This window comes from Rhinolophus ferrumequinum, chromosome 10, assembly GCF_004115265.2.
Source record: "Rhinolophus ferrumequinum isolate MPI-CBG mRhiFer1 chromosome 10, mRhiFer1_v1.p, whole genome shotgun sequence".
Lineage (NCBI taxonomy): Eukaryota > Metazoa > Chordata > Mammalia > Chiroptera > Rhinolophidae > Rhinolophus > Rhinolophus ferrumequinum.
In genome coordinates, this window is record NC_046293.1 from 38909676 (window position 1) to 38926511 (window position 16836).

The window sequence follows — 16836 nt, forward strand, 5'->3', positions numbered from 1 at the left end:
TTTAGGAATAAATTAACAAATCGGAAAAAAAAAACACTTGTGATAAAATTTATTCTGCCGTCTTTATAATTTTATTTATAAATGTATCAATTTGGTATTGCTAAATAATATTACCTCAAAACTAGTAGATTAAAACAGTAAGCATTTTTATTGTTCATGAGCATATGGATCAGCTGGTTCTGCTAATCTAGGCTGGATTCAGCTAATTTCGGCTGAGCTGTGTCACATATCTGCTGTTGGTTGATTGGGTGGGCTGAGGGCAGGCATATCTAAATTGGCTTCATTTGCACGTGTGGTGGTTGGCTGGCTGTTGGCTATGGTGACAGGGTAAAGAGGCCACATGTCTCTCATTATCTAGTAGGCTAGTTCGAATGTGTTCTTGTGGTGGCTGGGAAGGGTTCCAAGAACATCAAAAGGGCAAGCTCGACTGTGCAAGCACTTTTTGAGCTTCTGCCTGCATCATGTTTGCTAAGAACCCATTGACCCAAGCAGTAGATCTCATGACCATGTCCAGAGCCAGCATGGGAAGGCATTAACAAAAGAACATGGATCATGGGAGATATGAACAATTGAAGCCATGACTGAGACAGCATATAATTGAAAACTTTTATATTGTCAGACTTGTTTTCCCCTTATTGTTTCTTGTCATTAATGTTGGAATAGGGCGTTCCTTTGTTGGCCTCTTTTATTTTAAGCTGAGTTTTTTCAATTCAGAAAAGTTCTTAAATTGATTCATCTTCTCTCTCTCTTTTTTTCTTTTTGGAGTTCTTATTCTATTACAGTTGATCCCTGTTGTTCACTGTAGTTAGGATCTACAAAATCACTGCAAACTGAATACTGAACCATGGCTCTTAGGAGAAATACAGAGTTAAGTTCTTGAGAGCCTCTGGTTGCAACATTTTCATCACTGGCTCAATATGTAACCTTGTTTTATGTGTGTTTCTGTTAATAGATATTGTTCATTTATTGACCACACGGCCAGCAGCGCTATAACTCATGCTTGAACGAAGCTTGTTTAACGCAAGTATTTTCTCCATCAGTTGTGTCATAGCCTTCATGAACTTAGGAACACTAGACAGCACTTCAGCAATATGCTTGGGGGCCACTGTAAACAATGAAATCGCTAACAGTAAGCACAAAAATACAGAAAATCTGGCAGTGAATCGTGAATTATAAAAAAGCCACGTGTTCATAGAATAAAAGCTGAATAAGAAGGTGGAGAGCATCCCCTTATTTGACCTCACCTGGGAAAGTGTGTGTTGGGGAATTCACAATTTTCATCACTTTGTGTATGTCCACAAATGACGGTGAAAGTGCCTAAAGTATTGATTTTGGGGTTACAAATAAATTCTAGTTGGTAAATTTGCATATGTGGATTCTGCAAATAATGCAGTTAACTCTATTTGGGAACAAATGGCTCTATCAATGTTTCATCATTTGCTTTTCACTTTTTTAAATTATTTTTTTCAGTTACAGTTGACATTTAATATTATTTTATATTAGTTTCAGGTATAGAGCACAGTGGTTAGATATTTATGTAATTCATGCAGTGTGCTTTTCACTTTTAACTATCTTTTTGTATTTTTGGAGACATTCTTCAAGGAATCTCGTATTTCATTTTTTAAAATTTATTTTGATTTCTTACATTTTAAAAACTATTCCTATTGCCTCTGTTGCAGCTTTAAATTTAGTAATCATTGGGATCATTTTTTTATAGCCTTTTATTACTTCACAGTATATTAGACTTCATGACTATCTAGTCTAGTTTCTTATGTATAGTAGCCCTTTTAAGTTTTAATGTGAATATGATGTACAAATTTCCCAAAATGTTTTTCTATTTTTCATAGTAATGTTTCTGTAGAACACTTTTTCTTTAATGACTTAGTTACTACCATTTAAAAAATATACCTGATGATTTATTTTGGTTTGTTTCTATACTTATTTTTAAGATGGACTTTTGTGCCTGTCCTTTATTTGGAATTGAAATGACTCCCCCAGAATTTATGTGCGTGTGTGTGTCTCTTAAGGTCTCAAATGGGTGAAAGTGTTTACTAGTTTTATTTTATCAGAACTCTTTTAATAGCCTAAATAATGTGGGTAACAGGGAAGCTTTCTTCTGTGTGGAACAGTTGCTTTTCCACATTTAGTGTGGGAGTCAGTTTGTTGGTGTATTTCTGTTATTCTTTACCAAGCTTGATTGTCTCAAGCAATTTAAAAGGATAGTTTTTGAAGAGGAAACAGATTTCATTTAAAGCCATTTTTTAAAGCACCTAATATAAGCTCATCATTTTCTTGAGGTTATAAACAAATAGTTTCTTTTCTCAAACGAGATCAGTTGGTTTAAAATCATGTATTTTAATTTCCTCCCTATCCCTGCATGCAATATCCTCTTTTCCTTGCTTCTTCTAATCTGCTGAAGACTTAGAAACCAGATAACTAGCCTTGGTAGAATAGCTTGAAGAAGGGTAAGTGGCTTCTGTATTGGGTTTTAAGGTACCTTCTTCTTGTAAAGAACATACATTCTGGAGCACAAATTTTTGTCACCTCTATTTGCACCTTTGCATGCATTTAATTTTATCTTTTACTTTAAAAAAATGTTTTTCTGGTTTGCCTAATAAGGTAAGGAAATCAATTGTGTAGCCATCATATATATTAGCTTATAAGAAATTTTACTCTATGCATTGGCGAAAACAAAAACTCTTGGACCCTAAAGTAAATAAGCAATCATAATAACAACGCTACTTCCAAATAGGCAAACAAAGTAATGTATGTCTTACAATGCGAACTGGAAGGTATAGCTGTGCTGTGTCCTCAGTCAGACTGTTCCATGTATCTTATAGTGTTAGCATTTCACTATAATATTTGTTAATCTAATGTTTAAATTTGTTTTCTCCCATACAGCATGACCCCTTAATGCAATCGATTAGTTCATTTGATGATTAGCCAGAGACAAACTGATTCTCCTTTAGTGTTAGAGAAGCTAGCTGTATTGGATAAAGAGAGAAGATACATTATGTCTTGCTCCTATGTGTCCCTCTCCAAGGAATTGACAGGAGTCACTTTGATGGTATACAATTTTCTGCATGTATTCTGACTGCAACCCAATTTCCATATAAGGTACCTCTTCACTTCAATATTTGATTGTCTACCAAACACCAAATACTACACGAATCACTTGACATACTTTCTTTCACCTAATTTCCACTGTAAAACAGTGTGATTGGCATTATTAATCCCATTTTACAGCTGAAGAAAGTGATAGAAATAGTATTGCTTGTCCTGGGTCACAGAACTCTTCCCCAGAATTAAAATTGGGTTGACCTGACCATATGTGTTCTTTTTACTGAAATGTGAGTGGAGGTGAAATTTTACTGTAATTATTTAATTAGGGAACTATTAAATATTACTGTTTTGCTCAGGGTTTAAAGTATTTTACAAAAATACTTTAAGCATTTTGAATAGAACTCACGTATGGCCAACATCTTCCCATCCCCATTTCTTTTTTGTTTTTAGAGATTATATTAAATATATGTTACCATTTGTTTGGTGGAGGCACAGCTTTATGAGCACCAGTTCTTATTCTGACATGTAATAGTGTTGCTATTATGGTCTGTAGGGAAGTCACGACTGTTTGTCCCTACAAGAAAACCAAGAAAAACACATCACATATTTTTTTCTTCTTCATCTCATATATAGCAGATATATTTGCATAGACTTTAATTTCTTCAGAAGTGATTATTGGTTCATTTTAAGAGTAATGTTGGAGCTACCTTGAGTGGTAGAATACAGAACAAAAAGCAGCTTCTTTTGCTTTTTTTCTTACCCAAATATTCTTCTCAAAGAAACAAATAGATCATTTAATCTAATTTCTTAGTAATAAATGGAAAAACTAAACAGTCAACTCCTAGTCACTGGGGCCCTAATTCAAAAGAACAGGATACTCCCAGAGTGGACTTAGTTGGAATATTTTATTCTCATCTAGCCTGGTTAGCTGTAATCAGAAAATAATTAGTAATTGATATCAGTGCAGGAAGAGAATCTGATTTGTAGATGCACTAATCAGAATCATAATTATTGGAAAATTGGGACATATTCATATTATATTGCTAAATGTGATTTTTGAAAGTGTTCCTTAAGTCCTATAAGAGCAAACAAGATTTATGCTGTATATTATTACACATATCAGACATTTTAGCAGTGGTTACAATGTGATTTTTGTAGTTATGGTTACATTATCTCTTAAAGAAAACTTGTAAAGGGCTTAATAATTCAACTTTAAAATTTTGTTTTAGGCTAATACTTGGCAGATTTAGGCTTAGTTCATTAGTGACTAATTTATTTTATAAAGTTTGAGGAGTTTTGTTCATATCCTAATAAAATTTTATTTCTAGTATGCATGATATTTTTTTATTCTTAAAAAATGAAAAAGCATTTTGGAAATGATTACAAACATAAAAGTTGACAGGAGAATTTGAAAGTCTGTCATTGCATATGCTTTTCCAATCACAGGTAATTCATTTTTGTATGCCTTCAAAAAGAAAAAAAAAATAGTCCCTGCCAGAATGCCTTGTGGGAAATTTTTAAAAAGTAAAACTGATAACTATTTTAACTTTTATATTGATATGGATCATTGCATGTAATTTTCCATTATTTTAAAGACCTGCTACTAAGTGCAATAGATATTTTCCATTTTCAATGTATTTATTTAAATTAATTCCTTCTGTAAGAAAATCTTTGTTTTGATAGTGCAGTGTTTTATCTGGATGATATGCAAAATACTTTTCCAGGATCACTGTTGATTCAAGTTACTAAATGCTTATTAAAATCTTAGTATCAAGTAGCTTTTCCAGGTCAGTTGTCCCCAATTTGAAATGATTAATTTTACTGTAGTTCTTTAAATTTATTTAATGACATAATTTTGAAATTAATCTCTGTTATATGACGATAAGTGTCTTTTATGCCAAGAATTATAAAAATTATAATACTGCCACCCAAGAACAACATGCATTTGATATGCTTTTTTTAAATGAATTTTTGAATGTGGTGAAATTCATAATATTTCTATACTATTAATCCATCTAACATACTTAAACATTTCCCATTTTCTCATGTTATTTACAAACATAACTCTATAATATTCTATCATAGGAATGAACCATAATTTTCAAAATCTTCTTCTGATTGTTGTATATCAAGATTGTCATTATTTTAATTTTCTTTACTATTTTAAAATTATGTTATCCATAAATATCTTTATGTGGAAAAGGGTGTCTTGATTTATGATTTTCTTTTTAGCGTAAATTATTAGAAGAGGAATTACTGGATCAGAGGTTGAAAATATAAACATAAACTGGTTTCATGAAAGGTTGGGCCAAGTTACTTGTCAGTGCTTGTCTTATGCTTGCCTTATTGGTAAACTTAAATTTACCTTAAAAAAAGTTTTGTTATTTGCAACTTATAAAATAGTATCACATTTGAATTTAAAAAAAAAAATACATTGTGTGCCCACGTTGGCAGCACATACACTAAAATTGGAATGACACAGAGTTAGTTAGCATGGCCCCTATGCAATGATGACATGCAATATTATGACGTATTCCATATCTTTCAAACCTATAGAAAGAACTGGATCCTCAAATCCTAGAAGCAAACAAAACACCTATTTATCTCCATCCAAAAAAGCCTTCTCTGAGGTACACTATTTTAAAACTCTCCAAATATTAATGATGAAGAAAGAATTCTCAAGGCAGCCAGAGAAAAGAAGACAGTAATCTATAAAGGATAGCCCATTAGATTATCCTGAGATTTTTCAGCAGAAAGTCTACAAGTTAGGAGGTTGTGCAATAAAATATTCAAACTATTGAATGAGAAAAATAACCAGCCAAGAATAATATACCCAGCAAAGTTATCCTTTAGATCTGAAGAACTAATAAAGACCTTTCCAGACATACAGAAGCTGAGGGAATTTTCACCACAAGGCCTACATTACAGGAAACACCGAAGTGGGTTATTCTACCTGAAACAAAAAGACAAAGGGATACAAAATTATGAGTAAGACGACTGACAGACAAGAAGCAGGAAATTGCAACCCATATTCAGAGTAGAGTACTATACACTTAAATATAAGGTTAAAGGAGGTAAAAACATACAAATGGAAAAGAGAAGAAGAAGATAATAGGTACTGCTACTCAGAAATGAACTCACAGTGTAAGAAATGAACTCACAGGGATAATTTGTGACAAAATCATAAAAGGGAAGGGGGTAAATATCTGAATTTGTTAAGGGGGAGCAGAGATAAGATTCATGCTGAAGAAAACGGACTACTGTATATGTGAAACTTTTTTTTACATGAACTTAATGGTAACCATACCCACAAGAAAAAATCCAGAACCTGAGACACATAACATACAAAAAGACGGAACAGAGGGGAAAAAAAATCATAGAATACCACTAATCTAAAATAAGAAACAGAAACATAAGAGCAAAGAAACAATGGAGACACAGAGCTACCAGAAAACAAAAGATAAAATGGCTATTGGAAATCCTTATGTATCAGTAATCACCCTAAATGTAAACGGACTGAACTCACCAATGAAAAGGCACAGAGTAGCAGATTGGATCAAAAAACAAAGCCCAACTCTATGCTACCTTTAGGAGACACATCTCAGCTGCATGGACAAATATAAATATAAACTCAAAGTGAAAGGGTAGAAAACTGTACTCCAAGCAAATGGCATTTGGAGAAAAGCAAGTTGTATTCATACTTACATCTGATGAAATATACTACATAATGAAAAAGACAACAAGAGACTAAGATAGACATTTCACAGTGATAAAGAGGACAGTACATCAAGAAGATGTAACACATCAATATATATGCTCCGAATCAGGGAGCACCAAAATATATACAGCAACTATTAAAGGGAGAAACTGATAAAAACACAATTATAGTAGGGGTCCTAAATGCCATATTGACAGTTATGGATAGATCATTCAAAAGAAAAATCAATAATGAAATTTCAGCCTTAAGTGACACATTAGACCAAATAGACATAATCAACATTTATAGAGCCTTTTATACCAAAACATCAGATTATACATTCTCTCTAGTGCACATGGAACATTTTCAAGGATAGACCATATGTTGCGACACAAAACTAGCCTCAACAAATTTCAGAAGATTGAAATCATTCAGAAGCTTGAAATCATATCCCACCACAAGCTTTGAAATTGGAGATTGACTACAAAATGAAAGTGGGAAAAACCACAAATATGAGGAGATTGAACAACATGCTACTGAAGACTGACTCGGTCAAAGAAGAAATAAGATCAAAAGATACATAGGAATAAATGGGAATGAAAATACAGCATATCCCAATACAACTGGATACAGGAAAAGTGGTAATAAGAAGGAAGTTTATATAATTACAGTCCTATCTCAAGAAACAAGAAAAATCCCAAATAAACAACATTACACATTAAAGGACTAGAAAAAGAACAAATGAAGCTCAAAGTCAGCAGAAGAAAGGGAATAATAAAAATTAAGCAGAATTAAATGAAATACAAACAAAAAGGCAATAGAAAAAAATAATACAAATTAAGGAGCTGGTTCTTTGCAAAGATTAATACAATTGACAACCCCCTGGCTAGACTAACTAAGGAAAAAAGAGAAAAGGTACAAATAAAATCAGAAATGAAAAAGGAGAAGTTGTGAAGGAAACCACAGAAATACAAAGGATCATATACAAGTACAAGAGTACTGTGAAGGACTATATCCTACCAAATTCAGTAACCTAGAAGAAATGGAGAAGTTCTTAGAAGTATATAGCCTTCCTAGACTTAATCATGAAGAAACAGTTATCAGAAAGGAAATTGAAACAATCATACAAATTCTCCCAAAAAGTAAAACTCCAGGACCAGATGGCTTCACTAGTTAATTCGACCAAATATTCAAAGATGATTTAATACCTATTCTCCTAAAACTCTTTTAAAAAACTGAAGAAGAAGCAATACTTTCTAACTCATTTTATGATGTCAACATATAATGTTGGCATCATAATACCAAATAAAACCTGGTAAGGATAACACAAATTACAGACCAAAAGCTCTGATGAATATAGATGCAAAAATTCTAAACAAAATATTAGCAAATTAAATACAACAGTATATTAAAAAGATTATATATCACGGTCAAGTGGGGTTCATTCCAGGAGCGCCAGGATGGTTCAACGTACACAAATTGATCAATGTGATACACCACATAAACAAAATAAAGATAAAAACCATATGATCACATCAATAGATGCAGAAAAAGCATTTGACAAGATACAGCACCATTTATAATTAAAACACTTAGTAAAATGGGTGTAGAAGGAATGTATCTCAATATAATAAAGGCCATATATGACAGACCCTCAGCTAATATCATACTTAGTGGTGAAAAATGTAAGTTTTCCCTCTAAGATCAGGAACAAGACAAGGATGCCATCTCTCACCACTGTTATTCAACATAATATTGTAAGTGCTCGCCAGAGCAATTAGGCAAGAGAAAGAGATAAAACACATCCAAACTGGGAATGAAGTAGTCAAATTGTCATTTTTTGCGGATGATGTGATTTTCTTTATGTAGAAAATCCTAAAGACTCCACCAAAACAAACAAACAAAACTATTTGAAACAACAAATAAACACAGTAAAGTTGCAGGATTCAAAATCAATGTACAAAAATCCATTGAGTTCCTATTTACTAACAATGAAATTTCAGAAAAAGAAACGAGAAAAACAATTCCTTTTGCAACTGCAGCAAAAGAATAAAATACCTAGGAATAAATCTAACAAAGGATGTGAAGGACCTATACACTGAAAACTACAAGACACTTTTTAAAAAAATTGAAGAAGATGCAAAGAAATGGTAAGATATTCCGTGTTCATGGATTGGAAGAATCAACATAGTTAAAATGGCCACATTACCCATAACAATATACAGGTTTCATGCAGTCCTCATCAAAATCCTAATGCCATTTTTTAAGGACCTAGAATAAAAATTTATCAGTTTTCTATGGAATCACAAAACACCCCCAGTATCCAAAGCACTCCTGAGAAAAAAGAACAATGCCAGCCGTATCACAGTCCTTGACTTCAAATTACACTACAAACGGACAATAATCAGAAGAGCATTGTATTGGTAAAGAAACAGGCACACAGACCAATGGAACAGAACTGAGAACACAGAAATAAACCCACATACAGAAGCAGCCAAAAAAAAAATGTATACATATTTTAAGAAAGGAAAAACCTGTATTAAAATTGTAATAATGTATACTGATAGCAAAAGATGAATACAAGTCATATGTATACATATTTTTGGCACCCCTGGTATATGTAGGCAAATAATTTTAGACAAAGGAGCCAAAAACATACAATGGAGAAAAGAAAGCCTTTTCAATAAACGGTGCTGGGAAAATTGGAAAGCCACATTCAAAAAATGAAACTAGACTGCTATCTGTCACCATATACGAATATTAACTCAAAATGAATCAAAGACCTAAATATAAGACCTGAAACAATAATCTGTATAGAAGAAAACATAGGTAGTAAACTTATGGACCTTGGTCTTAGAGGGGATTTTATGAATCTGACCCCAAAGCAAGCGAAGTAAAAGCAAAAACAAGTGAATGTTTATGTGCCAAACTAAAAAGCTTCTGCACAGCAAAAGAAACTGTCAATGAAACAAAGAGTCTACCAACCGAATGGGAGAATATATCTGCAAACAATACCTCCGATAAGGGACTAATGTCCAAAATATATAAAGAATTCATACAACTCAACAAAAACAAAAACAAAAAACATTAAAAAAAATGGGCAGTGGACATTAGCAGATATTTCTCCTAACAAGACATACAAATGACCAACGGATATTTGAAACAATGCTCAATTTCACTAGCTGTTGGGAAATGCAAATCAAAACCACAATGAGATACCAGCTCACACCTGTTAGAATGGCTGTTATCAACAAGACAAATAATAACAAGTATTGGAGAAATTGTGGAGGAAAAGGAATCTTCTACACTGCTGGTGAGAATGTAAATTGGTACAGCCACTATGGAAAACAGTATCGAGGTTCAGCAAAAAAATTAAGGAGAGAATGATATAACCCAGAAATCCCTCTTCTGGGTATCTACCCCCAAAATTTGAAAACATTTATTCTTAAAGATACATATACCCCTGTGTTCATTGCAGCATTATTCACGGTGGCCAAGACATGGAAACAACCGAAGTGTCCTTTGATAGATGATTGGATAAAGATCGGTACGTACATACAATGGAATACTATTCTGTCATAAGAAAAGATGAAATACTGCCTTTTATCACAATGTGGATGGATCTTGAGATTATCATGCTAAGCAAAATAAGTCACACAGAAGAAGTCGAGAATCATGTAATTTCACTCATGTGGGATATAAAATTGAAAGCAAGACAGACACAAACTCATAGACACAGATAACTGTCTCATGGTTAACAGAGAGTAAGGAGGGAGGGGGAGAGGTAGAGGAGGACAAAGGAGGTCAAATATATGGTGATGGAAGGATATTTGATTTTGGGTGGTAAACACACAATGCAATATACAGATGATGTATTATAGAATTGTACACTTGAAACCCATATAATTTTATTAACCAGTTTCACCCCAATAAATTTAATAATAAAAAAATTATATACTGTGTTGGACTTGAACATATTTTCATGAGGTACTGTTTTTGTTTGTTTTTGCTGATTACCTATTGCCATATTTTGAACAATTTCCTTATAGGATTGTAATATGTCTTATAATCTTCTATAGGTACTTTATATTTTATGGGCATTGACTATTATTTTTATTGTGAATATTTTTCCTAGGTTAATCACTAAATGAATGAGTAATAAGTGGTGAGAGCCAACTCATAAGACATTGTTGAGGAGAAAGCTCTGGACCCCAAAGACAAAGCCCTGAATTTATAAGAGTGCACCTTTTAGTGGAAGTATAGGCATGGAACAAAAAGATACATTTGTAGTTTATCAGGCCATGATAAGTGCTAAAGAAAACTGAGTTAGAATAAGGGAATTAGAAATGGATAGGATATGATAAGGTGATAGTGGAAAGCCACTCTGGCAAGAAACCTTTCAGAAAGAAAGGTATTGATCTTGGGTGTGTGTGTGGGAGGGGAGGCAGACAGAGGAAACAGTGTAAAGAGGGAAGGTTGTATTTGATATATTTTTTAAAAGAGCAAGGAAGAGATAATCATAGCAAATAAGATTGGTAAGATACCAGATTATATAAGGCCTCTAAGCTAAGGTAAAGATTTTGGATTTTAATCTGATTGACATGCAAGCTATTTTGAGTAAAAGAACAATTGGCCCCCATTAAAAAACAAATCGCTTTTACTACTGTGGGGAAGATATACTACATAGGTGGAGGAAGACCATTAGGAGGGTATCGCTGTATTCCAAAGAGGAGATGGCTTGCACTAGCGTAGTAGCTAATGGAGGTGGTAAGTGGTTGGATTCTGGTGTATTTCTAAGGCAGAGCTGACAGAGGTTTCTGATACACTAATGTGAAGCAAGAGGGAAAGAGAGCCCTTCAGACGTTTAATATGAGAAGCTTGGACAATTGCCATTTACTGACATGGGAAATTTAAGGTGAGAAAATGTTTGAAGAGGAGATGGAATCAGTTCTGCATGGGGAAGGTTAAATTTGAGATGACTTTTAGTCATCCAGTTAGATTTGTTGAATAGGCAATAGGTATAAGAGTCTGGAGTTAGCAGCTTGGGGCTGGAGCGTTTACACATGCCATCAGATGAGATCACCTTCAGAGTAAATGTCAGTAGAGAAGTTTGAACCCTGGGAGGTTGTGTTCAACCACAGACCTCGGCCAGACTGCTGAGGTTTGAATCTTACCTCAGCTATTTACTGTGACTTGGGCATGTTGCTTGTTTCTAACGAACTTCAGTTTTCTCATCTGTAAACAAGGGTAAGCATAGTACTTCTCCTCTAGGTTTATTGTGAAAATTCAATCACTGTGTGTGTGTGTGTGTACACATATTATTTAGAACTATGTTTGGGCACTTAGTAAGCTCTATATCAGTGGTTCTTAAACATTTTTGTATTTAGGACCATTTTATACTCATAATAATTATTGTGGATTACAAAGTTTTTGATTATGCAGGTTATGCTTATTAATATTTACCATATTAGAATACGAAACAAATTTATAAGTATTTATTAACTCATTTAAGAAAAGATGGTAAACCTAGTACATGTTAAAATAAGTAACATTTTTATGAAAACATAACTATATTTTCGAAAATAAAACCAAATTTAGTGTGAGAAGAACAGCATTGTTTCCTATTTTTGCAAATCTCTACTCTGGCTTCAATGGAAGACTGCTGGATTCTCATACCTCCTTGTTTCTTCAGTCTTTGGTGATATCATAGGTCCTGCCACCTCTGGAAAAATCCACTATATATTTAGAGAGAATGAGAGTGAAAAAGACAAATAACATCTCAGTATTTTTATGAAAATAGTTTTGAGTTTATGAATTTTCTCAAATTGAAAATTTGGGTTTGAGGGGTTTAGGGAACACTCAGTGAGTTAGATTTCTATTGCTGTTGTAACAGCCCGTATTCTTGGCTCACGGCCCTCTTCCATCTTCAAAGCCAGAAATGGCTGGTTGTGGCTTTCTCCTATTCCATCACTCTCGCACAGACTCCTCTGCCTCCCTCTTCCACATTCAAGGACTCTTGTGATGACATTGGACTCACCTGGATAATCTCCCTCTTTTAAAACTAACTGATTAGCCATGTTGATTCCATTTGCTATCTTAATTCACAGGTTCTAAGAATTAAGGTGTGTTTATTTTTGGGGACGTCATTATTCTGCCTGTTGCATTTAGGATTACTCGACCTCACTTTGGAAACTACAGTTCTATGAAGATGTTTCTTGTTACTATTTCATCATCCTCATTACTTCCGAAATTTGAGGCATTCCAATATTTAGAGAGAAAATGCAGAGGCCAGTAAAAGGAGATTTGAGAATAAGTGGCCAGTGGGATGAGAGGGAAACTGAGAGTTGGTTGTCTAAGGCCAAGAGAAGATAGCGTTTCTAAAAAGAGAGTGGTCAAATGTGTCAAATGCTGCCGAAAAAAATGAAAGTTTACCTAAAATGAGGACTGAGAAATGACTATTGTACAAGTGTAACTGTAGCAGGCCAAATAAATCCCCCCGACGCCGTATCCACACCCTAATCCCTGGACCTGTGAATATGTTACATGGCCAAAAAGAGCTTTACAGATATTACGGTTCTGGACGTGGAGGTGGGAGATTGTCCTATATTATCTTGGTGTGCCCAATCTAGTTACATAGTCCTTAAAAGTGAGAACATTTCCTGGCTGTAGTGTGTGTGTGTGTGTGAGAGAGAGAGAGAGAGAGAGAGAGAGAGAGAGAGAGAGAGAGAGAGAGAGAGAGAGAGGAGAGGAGAGAGAGAGAGAGAGAAGCATGAGAAGAATTTGATGCCTTGTTGCTGCTTCTGAGATGCAGGAACTATGTGCGAGGAGCTGAATTCTGCCAACAGGGAGGCAAAGGCTCTCCCCAGAGTTCCAGAAAGGACCTAGGCCAGCACCTTGATTTTAACCCAGTGAGACCTATGTTGACTACTGACCTACACAACTGTAAGAATAAATTTCTGCTGTTTTAAGTTATTACGTTTGTAGCAATTTGTATGGCGGCCGTGGAAAAGCAGCACAATAGGCCATTTGTTATCTTGCTGAACAGTTTTGGCATAGTGGTGGAAGGAAGGCCTGTTGGAGTGGATTTAAAAGGAGAGGAACTGGAGGCACAATAAGTAGAGATAATTATTCAGGGGATGTATGGCGAGGGAGGTTTTATTTGATGGAAAATGTTAAAGCATGGTTATATCATCATAGGATTGATTCACTTGAATGGAAAAATGAGGATCAAGTGAGAGAGGTGCCAGGGTGCCAGGGGGAGATCAAAGTCCCTGACTCGATGTGGGGTATAGGCTCTAGTAGATGAGGAAGAAGTGTTATCTTCAAATAGAATTGCTATCTGCAGTTCCATTTTAATAACAGTAAGGAAGATTGCATACAGGGGTATAGATACATAGACTGGTACATGTAATAGTAGGAACATGTGGAAAGTCTTTCTCTTAGTTTCAGTTTTATGAGAATAGAGTAAGGAGGGTTGAGGAGTTACTGCAGGTTTGAGAGTGAAGAAAAGGTGTCAAATAATAGGCTTAGGTGTGTGGAGACAGGCTTATTAATATTACATGTCTGAATTTAACAGACTAACTTGCTTTTTTATTTAGTGTAGCTGGACAACCTTAAATATTCCATGTAGGAGTTTGACACTACAAATTTACAGATGTAATGCAATCCCCATCAAAATCCCAATGGCATTTTTTAAAGAAATAGAACAAAAAAATCATCAGATTTGTATGGAATCACAAAAGACCCTGAATAGCCAAAGCAATCCTAAGAAAAAAGAACAATGCTGGAGGTATCACTTCCTGACTTTAGCTTATACTACAGAGCAGCAATTATCAAAACAGCATGGTATTGGCAGAAAAACAGACACATAGACCAATGGAATAGAATTGAGAACCCAGAAATAAACCCACATAAGTATGGACAGATCATTTTTGACAAAGAAGCAAAAAATATACAATGGAGGAAAGACAGCCTCTTCAATAAATGGTGCTGGCAGAATTGGAAAGCCACGTGCAAAAGAATGAAACTGGACTGCCATCTGTCACCATATACCAAAATTAATTCAAAATTAATTAATTTTGATCAAAGACTTAAGCATCAGACCTGAAACAATAAACTGCATAGAAGAAAACATAGGTACTAAACTGTGGACTTTGGGTTCAAAGAGCATTTTATGAATTTGACTCCAAAGGCAAGGGAAGTAAAAGCTGAAATAAATGAATGGGACTATATCAAACTTAAAAGCTTCTGCACAGCGTAAGAAACCATCGACAAAATAAAGAGGCAACCAAATGATTGGGAGAAGATTTTTACAAACAGTGCGTCTCATAAGGGGCTAATATCCAAAACATACAAGGAACTCATACAACTCAATAACGAAAAAACAACCCAATTGAAAAGTGGGCAAAGGACCTGAAGAGACATTTCTCCAAAGAGGATATATAAATGGCAAATAGACATATGAAAAAATGCTCAGCATCACTAATCATCAGAGAAATGCAAATAACCACAATGAGATATCACCTCACCCCAGTCAGAATGGCTATCCTCAACAAGACAGATAGTAACAAGTGTTGGAGAGGCTGTGGAGGAAAAGGAACCTTCATACCCTGTTGGTGGGAATGCAGACTGGTGCAGCCGTTATGGAAGGCAGCGTGGAGGTTCCTCAAAAATGACGAATAGAATTACCATATGACCCAGCAATCCCTTTCCTGGGTATCTACCCAAAAAATCTGAAAACATCTATACATAAAGACACGTGTGCTCCAATGTTCATTGCAGCTTTGTTTACGGTGGCCAAGACATGGAAACAACCAAAATGTCCTTTGATAGATGAATGGATAAAGAAGTTGTGGTATATATACACAATGGAATACTATTCAGCGGTAAGAAAAGATGAAATAGGACCATTTGTGACAACATGGATGGATCTTGAGATTATAATGCTAAGCGAAATAAGTCAGACAGAAAAAGCAGAGAACCATATAATTTCACTGATATGTCGTATATAAACCAAAAACAACAAAAGAACAAGACAAACAAATGAGAAACAAAACTCATAGACAGACAATAGTTTAGTGGTTACCAGAGGGTAAGGGGGGAGGGGGGTGGTAGAGGAGGGTGAAGGGGATCAAATATATGGTGATGGAAAGAGAACTAACTCTGGGTGGTGAGCACATAATGTGATTTATAGATGATGTAGTACAGAATTGTACACCTGAAACCTATGTAACTTTATTAACAATTATCACTCCAATAAACTTTAATTTTAAAAATAAATAAATAAAAAATTTAAGGCATTGAACAATAGAAAATGCATGTTTCCTGCAGTCAGTTGAAAGGAAGAGAGATAGAAGGAGAGAGATTGAGGGTGATGAGATAAGGGGATACAGACATACAGATGTGTATCATGTATGAGTGTGTATATGAGTGTGTATATATGTATGCTATATATATATATAAAACATACATTTATATTCCCTCCATTAATATCCCTATCAATTTCTCATATATAACATATAACATGTGTAACATACATGCATATGCTTTTGTATGCCTATACCCATATACATACATGCATATATGCATACATAACACATGCATCTATATGTGGAAGTGGAAAAGGGAGAAGTTAAAAGAAAGACATTGAAGGAGAGAGTAAGGGTGCTGAGCCACACATGTCCCACATTTTCTTACCAACTCAAGGATTATACAAATCACCTCACCTTCTATATGTAAGGAAGGAGGGAGTAAATTGGTGGGTGGGGCAAGAGGCCAAAGAGTTACTCAGTTTCCTATCACATAGAATAATGAGCTTAGGGAAAAGTTTTTCCCAGCAGTAGAATTTCTTTGTGTCATTACCTGTAGTTTCATCATTTATAAAGTATAGAATAGGGAAAAGGAATGTGTCTTTTTCATTATTATGTTATTTTTTAGGTCTGTAATTATGAAACTGAATAATTCACTAGTAGGGCAATTTTTATAGCAAATATTTTTTTCTCATTTTATCAAACAACTTTTCTCGAAATATGTGTTATTTTACCTTTTTGAGGATTTTAGAGCCCTGGCAAGACTGA

The 16836-nt window shown here is 34.5% G+C and overlaps 1 protein-coding gene and 1 non-coding gene across 5 annotated transcripts in view; both read left to right on the top strand.

The window, feature by feature from the left end:
• The window catches only part of CCDC91 (coiled-coil domain containing 91), a 290110-nt gene that overhangs the window by 114295 nt on the left and 158979 nt on the right, over positions 1-16836 (top strand). The window lies entirely within an intron of this gene.
• On the top strand, positions 5502-5608 carry LOC117029544 (U6 spliceosomal RNA). The gene has a single exon (XR_004424279.1). It is a non-coding gene; the product is annotated as a U6 spliceosomal RNA (small nuclear RNA).